Source organism: Monopterus albus, unplaced genomic scaffold, assembly GCF_001952655.1.
Source record: "Monopterus albus unplaced genomic scaffold, M_albus_1.0 scaffold112.1, whole genome shotgun sequence".
Lineage (NCBI taxonomy): Eukaryota > Metazoa > Chordata > Actinopteri > Synbranchiformes > Synbranchidae > Monopterus > Monopterus albus.
Window position 1 is genome coordinate 321,901 of NW_018127992.1, and position 10,853 is coordinate 332,753.

Sequence of the window (10,853 nt, forward strand, 5' to 3'; positions counted from 1 at the left end):
CTCACCTATGGTCATGAACTTTGGGTCATGACCGAAAGGGCAAGATCCCGGATATAGGCGGCTGAAATGAGCTTTCTCCGCAGGGTGGCCAGGCGCACCCTTAGTGATAGGGTGAGGAGCTCAGTCACCTGGGAGGAGCTCAGTGTAGAACCGCTGCTCCTCCACATTGAGAGGAACCAGCTGAGGTGGCTCGGGCATCTGTTTCGGATGCCTCCTGGGCGCCTTCCTAGGGAGGTGTTTCAGGCATGTCCCACTGAGAGGAGGCCCCAGGGAAGACCCAGGACACGCTGGAGGGACTATGTCTCTTGGCTGGCCTGGGAACGCCTCGGCATTCCCCCGGAGGAGCTGGAGGAAGTGTCTGGAGAGAGGGAGGTCTGGGCATCTTTGCTTAGACTGCTGCCCCCGCGACCCGGCCCCGGATAAGCGGAAGAAAATGGATGGATGGATGGAAAAAAAGACCACTGGCCCTGGTTGTCTACCTGAGCAGTCCCCACCTCTGTAGCGCTGTGTGAAGTGTTTACTACTTTCAGTGTATGACTAAATATCTTATTGTGAAAATCTGAATGAAATCTTTCATAAAACTAAAAAGGGGCCTTCCTACCGAGACACAGTGTGTGTTTGCAGCTTTGCCCTCTCATGTTGCCTGATGAATAATGAATGATGCTCAGTTGGGTGATAGGATCCACCCACTGAACTTGACATGAAATTGAGAACATTCAAATTGTTGGCCTGTGTTGTGACTACAACTCAGGAGCCCCATCTTTTCCCAGCAGTGAACTGACTTTCTGGCAAAACTGCACTGACCTGGCTTTGAAATGTCACTCAGAGCAAAATCCCACACGGACCTGCAGATGGCCGGGAAGTCCTTGTTAGACGACAGCTCGTACCACTTTCTCTCAGTGAGCAGCAGCAGCATTAACAGAGGCAGCCGATTTGGGAATGGGACAACAGAAGAGATCAAAGTTCTCCCCAGGTCGACCAGGAGGCCTCTACGGGCGGTCAGCGCCATCAGCACCAGTGGCTCCTTCTACCAGATCAACCATGTGCAAGGAGAGCTGGTCAGAAAGAGAAAGGTTGGGGGGAAAAAGGTGAGACTGTTCATGGATCACTGTGTGAACCAGAGGGAAAATGCTCATGATCCATTTTAGAGTGGTACCAAACAAACATCACAACAAATCTCTATGATCACAGACCTGCTATGGGATTATTATAGTGATCATTAATGACTTTGAACAACACGTTTTAAATCTACAGACCAATTTGGACTCATGATAAGAAATTAAATGTTGGAGGGAACAACCTCACCACATCTGTGATTTGTAGCTGAATGACATAAACTGTTGTTTCCAAAATCACAAATAAACTTTGAACCTTAACTGAGTTTAAGGAAGGTTTCGAAAATAGTTAATTTTACCCAAAATGATGACACTGATGTGAGAATAAAAATGTATAATTTGTTGTGATAAGCATGAAAAATGTTCACTGATGGTTGGTATGAAGTTTGTCATGTCTGTTTCATAGCGCTGTCTCAAGAAGGGTCATCATTCTCTGTTTTAATGCTGAGTAAACGATCATTTTATGAATTTGGAGTCAAAGCCTCGACTGGTTGTTCGCATGTCACTGAGAATGTAAATGTGCTTCAGGATCTGAAGAAAGAAAACAAGTACTTATCGAACGAGATCCACATGGAGCGGATCATGATGCACACAGAGAACGAGCTGACCATGAGGAACCTCAGGAACCTGAACCAGGAGATGCAGGCTCAAGTCAAAGAGCTGCACTCAGTGACTGGACATCCAGAGCACTGATAAAAAGAAAACAGAGATCATAAGACAACACCCACCTGCATCAAATGAAATATGTGTAAAACTCCACACATTCATTTGACAATTAAAGTTGTAAATAGTTTTGACTAAACGCTGCTCTAAACTAAACGTAAGGCATATTTTTCAGGAGCGGGTCAGACCCCATTTTTAACAACACACTATATAGTAAGGCACATTTTTCAGGAGGTGGCTCATTTCAGTAAGACACAATAAATCAATGTGATATTTGTTAGAAATGAACCCAATTCTTTTGTTGGAAGCACGAGACGTGAAGACAGGAGAGGACTGTTTAAAATCAACAAAGTTTACTGAAGGTCTGATCACAGGTTGAGTCTTACAGTGCTGGATTCAGAGAGACAGAGCTCCCGCAGGAAAACCGACTTCTGAAACCTGAATTAAGTTTTTACAACACATTTATCTTCTTAGGCTGCTCTGCCCTGGCCAGGGGTGCAACCTTCAATGGTTTGTGATCCTATTGGTCATTTGGTGTGAGCCGGAGCTCACACTTCAATGTTGAAATATGGTAAATCTAGGTATGTGTGTGTGTGTGTGTGTCTCAGGTGGCAGTTTGGTCTTGATCAATGGGCCCCGAACAATGGGTGGCCTGAGTTGCAGGCCCCTGTGTATGTGATGCTAATAAGTATGCTAACCTGGCCAGGTGGTCCTCTCAGGTTGTGGGCTCCCTGGCGCTGCAGGGCACCCCAAGACAAAGCAAAATTGTGGAATATGCTAGGTAGGTCTACTGTGGGTGCAAAACAGGCCAGCAGGTCTTTGGTAAATTGTAAATAGGCTGCCTGATCACAAGGAGATATGGACATAGTGTCTCTACACAGAAGTTACAGCATTCAAACTAAGCAGATTCTACTGCATTACAGTTGTAAGATATATAAGCAAGGGAAACAAATGTATTACAAATGATCAAAGCTCAGTAGTTCTGGACAATCATCAATGCAGCTGTAATATGTACAAACAAGGAAAATAAAGTTATGAAAGGTAACTAAAACTTATAAAGTAACTAGAGTCTATAAGAATCATCAAATCTTACATATTCACTTATCAAATCAATCACTAACAGAGATTTGGATGAGAGAGATCTGATATTTAATAGTCTACATTTGATTGATTATTTTGATCCATGAGAGGAATAGTCTTAATTTTAATTAGGTTCTTATGAATAACTCCTCTGGAGTTGATTCTTGATTTATATAATTTAGGTGGGCGGGGGACAGACACAGTCTCTATGGGGTACTGGGAGCATTGGGTGGGTAGCAGCTGCAAGGAGACAGCAGAGAGGCGTGTAAGACTGCGACCCTGCATCCTGGACTCAACTCTGGGTTGTCATAATTTAGGTTGTAAAATAAACTCGTCCAGATTTCTAGATAAGAGAGCCGCACCACCCAAAGTGGGATGGATGCGGTCTCTGCTAATCCGACCGGGTTTTCCCCAAAATGTTTTCCAGTTGTCTATGAAGCCCACGTTATTTTTTGGGCACCACCTAGACAGCCAGCGGTTGAATGACGACATGCGGCTAAACATGTCATCACTGGTCACATTGGGTAGGGGTCCAGAGAAAACTACGGAGTCCGACATTGTATATTATTGTTCTTCAGAATAAAGATTCAGAATGTAATATGTGTTGTGTACTTTCACTTCCAAGCAGGCAGGACTGATGCAAGCTGGCTTTCTGCAATTATGTAATACATTTTTATATCACCTTAGTGAAAAAAATATGCAGTAGGGTTTAAATGTTCTACAGACACTATTCTGTTGTTTTACATCATATGGTAATGAAGGTAAAGCATTAACTTTTCATAACCAAAATTCTGTAGTGCATGCATCTATTTTTTTTCTAAATTGTAGGAGCACCTTTGAATTTTACCTGCTCACAAATAACAAACTGACAACTCATTCTTTGCTTGCAGGTTTGAACTTAGAACCATCTTGTAGCAACAGTGCTAATCACTGCCCCACTAATGCCACCCAAAGTTTTAATTAAGAAAAATAAACTAACTTTTATATGTATACTGCTTCTTAAATGTCCATGCAGATTCTCAGTCATCCAGGTCATAGTAAGATGAAAAAACTTACAAAAAAAATCAACTGGACTAGGTTTTAGGTCAAAGATGTTTCACCTCTCATCCAAGAGGCTTCATCAGTTCTGCCCGACTGGCATCTACAGTCCTGTTTTGAGATCTCTGCCCAAACATGCCCACCAGGACAATAGGCGTCGGTCCACAGGTGAGGGTTCAAAGACAGGTAACGACGCTCACCGATACTGGGCTATAACCACTCAGTCGTTAGGGGACATTGTTGGCCTTCAAAGGACTGAAACACCACCAAGGGGGATAAATACCTCCAGGTCAATGCCAACCTGGATGACTGAGAATCTGCACAGACATATAAGGTGCTTAAGTAGTGCAAGCGTATGTCGTCACTCAAGTTTTCAGATAAACCTAGAAAATAGTGGGTTTAATTCCTAAATAACCTAGGAGCAAACACACCACAATGCAGGCACAGAAAACAGGAAGTGAGTACAATTTACCGCAGGAACAGGAAACAGCGGCCTGTCAAAGGTTCCTCCCAACCAGGTGACGAACCTAAAACCCATGGAAGGACAAATTGTTCATATTTTCTATTTGGAAAAAGATTTCAGGAGAGGGTCGGACCCCATTTTTACGACATACGATAGTAAAGCACATTTTCAGGTTGCACTCTGAGCCATGTTGATGACATCTCTATGCAGATTCTCAGGTTTCTAAATTTTTTTTCAGCATGTTTATGACATTGTATACTAAGGCACAATGAAAAGACATGTGTAACACTAAACATAACAAAGGCAGTGTAACATTTTGCCAATAAGGTGCAATGAACGCGCAATGGCCTAGATTTGATGCCCATTCAAGAGATCCTTAAATTATCACTAATATTTTATTTTGTTAGAAAAAAAAGTTTCATGAGCGAGAGTTTGCCATATGTATATAAACCAAGTTGCGTCTGCACAGAAATATTGTTATTTTTTTTACCTTTAGGTCACATATAAGATGAGAATTCACTGTTGTAACATTGCAGAAAAGTCAAAAAACAAAGAAAAGCATACCATGGGCCCTTTAATAAAAATTCACTCCTAATCATTTTAAAATTCCTGCTGGGCTTGGCTCGGGTTTATCAAGCATTTATAGGGAGATGAGACCTTTCTGGCAATTGCAGCATTGTCCAATCTGAAAATAAAAGGAATCCTAAATTTTTGCAAATCACATCTAACCTCCATGTGCGCTACTCAAAAGGTATTTGAATTTCTTTGACAGCAGGAGATCAGAGTGGAAGAGAGGACGGATAGAAACATGGAATCTGAAAGGAGAGCGGCATGAGACAGAAACACACAGGATGAAAGAATCCCAACAAAACAAGTGAATCAGCAGGGTGCCAAGGTCACCTGAAAGTGAGAGCGGCTGACTTACTGAGAGACAATGTAGGAGAGGAAAACCAGAAGTAAAACAGAGATGAATAAAAGGTACCCTGGATGATTTTGTGTTACAGAATTTCTTCCTTGAAATCATAACTATGTAGAACAGAAAATAAAAACATTCAGCTATTAAACCAGTTCTTACATCACTGTATTTTTATTAAACTCCCCATGAAACATCGTGCTGTCCTCTCTTGCACTCACAATTTTCTCCCTCCCTCCTCCATTTTATTTATAGGTCTAAGAAATCCAATCATTTCTATATGTGTCTAACCTCAAGCTTGATCTCTCAAACAAAGGCAAGTGAATTTGATTTGAGTGAATTCAGGAGCTTTGTGCTGATGAATAAAACATCGCTTCTCCTTGATGTTACCCGGACTTATATCAAGTCACAGATTCCCCCTTTGAGCTTGGTGATGACACAGTGCAAGAACCCCTGTGCAGGATGAAACAGAAAAGATGAAGTTTCTAATGTATATCTTCAGCCTGGGCTGTGAGGAAAGATAACTGCACCAACGCAAAAATATACAGGTATGTGCAACACACACACATGATGAAGGAGATTGACTTCAGATCAGTTTTTTTGATGAATAATGCATTGCAACACATAGGAGAAAGAAAAACAGAAAGAAAAAGAAAGTTGATCTTTGGATCTTCAGTTTCATCTACCTATAATGTACAAACGGAAATTGTGCGAAAATCAAATATGCAGACTTAATCATAGTTAAACATTCAGGCTCACTATGATTATGCCTCTGGGGTCAAATTAGTAATTGAAATTTCTTAAAGTAATCAATAATGAGTAGAATTAACAGCTTTGAGCCCAGAAATTTAAACAGAGAACCCACGTAGAATTACTTTTCTTGCTGTCTCACTCTTGTCAGTGCAGTGGTATTCTAAGTGGTCAAATTGATACTAAGACAGAGAGGAATAATAGTCTCCATGGACATTTACCCATTTCACCGCCATCACTCCCAAATCCTCCAAAATTGACAGTAAACTGCTTTTATTTTAAGCTTTATTGAATATTAGAGTTCAGTGGACATGCAAACGCAAATTAACACTAACATTTCAGTAACTAATAATAAGGTGTTTATACATTTTGTGTTTATTGCCAGTTAGAAAATGTATGCATGAACTAAAATAGTCAACATTAGACCTGCTAAACATCAGCAGGTTAGTGTGCTGATATTAACAATTTATACAGAGAGCAGCATGAAAAACACAAAATAAAAACACTCCACATGAGCCAATGCCTCATCTTTCCAAAAGGAGCTGACAAGGAAGAACCAATGCTTTTGTTTTTAAGAATAATATGATTCTTTATAGTCAAAGCAGAGACTAAGACAGCACTCTTTTAAAACTTCATCTGCAGAACTAAATATTTTGAAAGAATAAAGAAAAAAATTAACCAAGCTTAGGTAGATACAGTGGAACACATCAACCAAACCAAAGATGAATATCCTCATCGAACTCCAGTCCCTATATGCACAAGAGGAGAGACTTAAAAGCCTTTCCTCTCTTTCTCAGTAGATGGCAGACTTGCCATGTGCAGGCTTTCAGGCTCAGATAACACCGAACCCTACATTATTAACACAGCTGGCATGACTGACTGGCATAACCACGTACTGTATGTGTATCACAGAGAGAAAGAGTATGAATGAGAGAGAAAGGAGGGGTGGACAAAAGAGGAGGTGAAGAGGTTTTCCTCCGTGTGCTGCAGGTCAGGTACCAGAAAACAGTCTTGGATTCATAAAACATGCACGCAGCTTGGAAACTGTCCTCGTCCCAAATTTCTCCCACGAGGAAGTTTAATTTCATCCACAATATTTCACAGCAGCTCAAGTCTGCCAAGTGCCAGATAATCACTAAGTGAATGTTTGTTCATCTTTATAACATTCAGTGATTCGATACATTTGGACAACTTTGCAATTCAGCTGTTTCTTGAATATGTTGCTTCCTGATAGCAGAAGAATCTACATAGTCTTGATAATCAGCATTTAGAGCATCTGCCAACCACTGCTGTAGCATAAATCAGAGTGACTTTGCTGTTCAGTCTTGCTGATTAAAGCAACACCATCAAATCAAGTGAACAAAAATGTCTGGCACAAATCAAATCATTGCAGTGATTAGCAGACCGCAAGTGCCAGAGGAGCTCCAGGGAGTAAACAAAGAGCCTTCAAATGATTACCTGTACATTTAAATCGTAACAATTGGTAGATTAATAGAATTATTTGATTAGTAGGGGCAGCAATAGGTGGGACAACAACATACTATACTATCACATTTACACCTAGTGTGTAATCAAATAACATTAATGCAATCACAAATTTGTATTTGATTTCTAAAAGTTTCTAACCACATGTACAGGACTGAAAACTTTCCATCAAAGAGCCAGATATTTTCTAATGTGGTTCTTCATCCTTGGTACCAGGAGAGTTTCAAGCTGCAGAAGTGCTCCAACTGTGAGTCACATAACAGCGTCAATAGGAAAAATGAATGGGAATCCTCCCCGACACCACCACCACCTCATGGCACCATGATAATAATTTTTTCCATGCTTTAGAAATCCAAAGCCAGAAGAGGAGAGGAAAAGAAGACATTAGGTGCCACTAACTAAATTAGTGCTCCTTCAAAATGCATGGTCGAGTGCTTGAAAAACTATTATTATATATTATAATTCTAGTTCAATGAACACAGATGGCTCCCTCCAACTCTTACTCCAGCTTTTACCAAGCCTGTGTGTGTGTTATTCAAGGTTACATTTTGCCATTCGTCATCTTCCTGTGTGTGTGTCTGTGCACATAAGCACAGACCTGTATTTTTCACGGTGCATGCCTGAAAATTACCACCGGTCACATGAATTAGAACTTTTACTGCAGCCTGTAAAGTGAAAAATGTTCTGCTGAAAATGTACCACTCATGACCATTCACTGTGTTTAGCATTCCCTTTGACTTGGCTGTGATTGGATACTGGTTTGCACCAAAAGACGGCACCGCACTTGAAGGCTGGGTGAAAAATGGAAAAAGTGCTCTACTTCTCATGAACTTGAAGAATTCGTGTTAGCATCGAGCCCTGTACTGCTGAATATTTTTGAATAATCCCATGCTAGTAGAAAGCCTTCTGCACGGCCCAGCTGGTAAAGCGTGACAGTAACACTAGCAGGGTTAGTGGGTTGATTCCCTTTGTGGCTGAGTGTGATAAAACTGCACACACACATAGCACCTAGAGGTGATAAATGCAGCCACCAAATGGTATGTGTAATGAATTCTGACATTCACTGAAATAGTATTAATACATGTAAGAGTTTCACAGTTTGGTGTCAATGCTCTGACTGTAGATTTGTGTAGGTATAAAGCAGCTGCTGCCCTTGTTGAAGGTGAAATATTTGCCTGATTGGTCCTGCCAAAAATAAAGCTGCTACATGGTCCGTTCACGAACCCTTCAGTGAAGATAGAGAATGAGGAGAGTGGTTTGACAGACAATTGCAAGAGGAGAAAAAATCAGGAGAGCGATGTGTTTGCACTGCAGTTTTTTTTTTTTTTTGAAAAGAAGAAGAAAAGAAAAACTCAATCATGAAAGTAAAGACAGGAGGAAGTTGTGAATGAATGATGAGAAACAAGGTGAATAATGGTCTACTGAAAAAGAAAGACATTAATGAAAACCATTGTAAATGTCAAATTGCCTTTTTGAGTTAAGAGCCTATTTCAAAATTTAAGCCTAAGAGCAGGGAAGAGGAAGTCTAAGATGAGAGTAAAGCAACAGCAGGGTAATGGCAGACAAATGTAACAGGAAATACAGAAGAACAAAGAAGTCAAAGGAGCAGAGCTGCCACCGAGCACCTGGCACTGCACAGTGGCTTGGTGTAACCTTGTAAACACAGGGGAGGGAGTAACATAACTCCACACCATTTATCAAGGACCTGAGAGGGAATTTAGTAGCAAGATGTTTTTGTAATGAAATCACATTTTCAAGAAAATCGACTCACTACTTTACTTTCACTTTACTTTAGTCAACAAAAACGTTATCTTTGCCACAATTGTCAGTTTTTCGACATAAAGCACACGCCTCTCCTGCTACTTTTTTTTGTAAAAACAAGAAACAAGATACAGTCAATAGGGTAGTTTCATTTCTGCTTGATGTCGTACAGTCCTGCGTGGATGAATGAGACGACTCTTGACAGACTATTTCACTCACTATTACTTTTTCACCAAGGCCTGTGCAGTGAAATGTGAATACTGACATCTGAGTGTGTAGGAGTGTCACTGCTTGGTAAAAGTCATGTAATGAATCACATCACATCATGAAGAACAATCTGGAACATGGACCTTTCTGACAACTACCAAGAGGTCACATATAACAACTTTGTCCTGGCAACGGCTTGATGACTGCCAGTGACAACCATACGTGCAAGCATGCTAAACACTGGTACTTTAAGTTGCATCCCTGCATACAAACACAGACGCTTCAAGCTGTGCGAGATCGATTTCACGCATTGTTGCATTTTTACATCACCTGAAAATCTTACATGACAAATGGTCTTATACTTGCATAGTTCTTTTTTATGAACACTCAATACACTTTACAGTATTAGCCCACTCATCCAGTCGCACACACACCTGTGATATCACCAGGGGCACACTGAGGTTCAGTGTCTAAAGACAACATGTGGACTGGAGCAGCTAGGGATCGAACCACCAACCCTGTGGTTAGGGGATGAGGCAACAAGAGAAAGCTAAGTCCTTCTGTTTGGGTTACGCTCAGAACAACCGTAGATGACACGAATCTATGCACCACAACATCCGGGAGCATCTGCTTGACTACCATCTCTAGTCCTCTTTGGAAAACCTCATACAATAATTCCAAAGTGTGGACTGTGATAAAATGTGGAGAGATAAAACGTGTCCATTAAATATTCAGCACTGGCGTTTGACTCTACAGTAGCTTTGGTAGATTTTTGGAACTAAGCAGAGCTGAGTGGCTGAATTGCCTGTTCACCGGCATCTTTTTAGAGCAGTGCACTGACTGAGAGGAGCTGCCACTGCAGAGGCACCTAACAACTGTATATGTCTCAATTACTACACTTTTGGACTTGTGCATTTAACTAAACAGGCTTTGGTAAACAGAAGGGATGTAACTACAAAAACTCACAGTATAACACTGCCACGATAAGAAATGCACAGTGCTTGTTTAATTAAAAAAAAAAAAAAAACTCACTGCAGCACAGCAGACAGGGGCTTACACTGATGACATAGTGCGGTCTATGTTCTGTCTGGAACTAGTCCTGTTGTAACCTTACATCACCTGCCCTTTTCTCAACCGTGCAGTCATAACCTGTAATTAAACAGGACAGGATAACTTGACCTCTGGTACCATGTCATCTAAGTAATAACTAATGAGGCTTTACTCCCACTAAGCATCAATACTATACATTTGCAATTTATAATTGTCTTTTGATGATGTTGATAAAGTTCTCTTATTTGTATCTCCATTTTACTGCGTTACTACCAGTGTGTGAACTATAACGTGACTTTCGGGGGAGCTCGGTTTTTCCCAGTTTTTT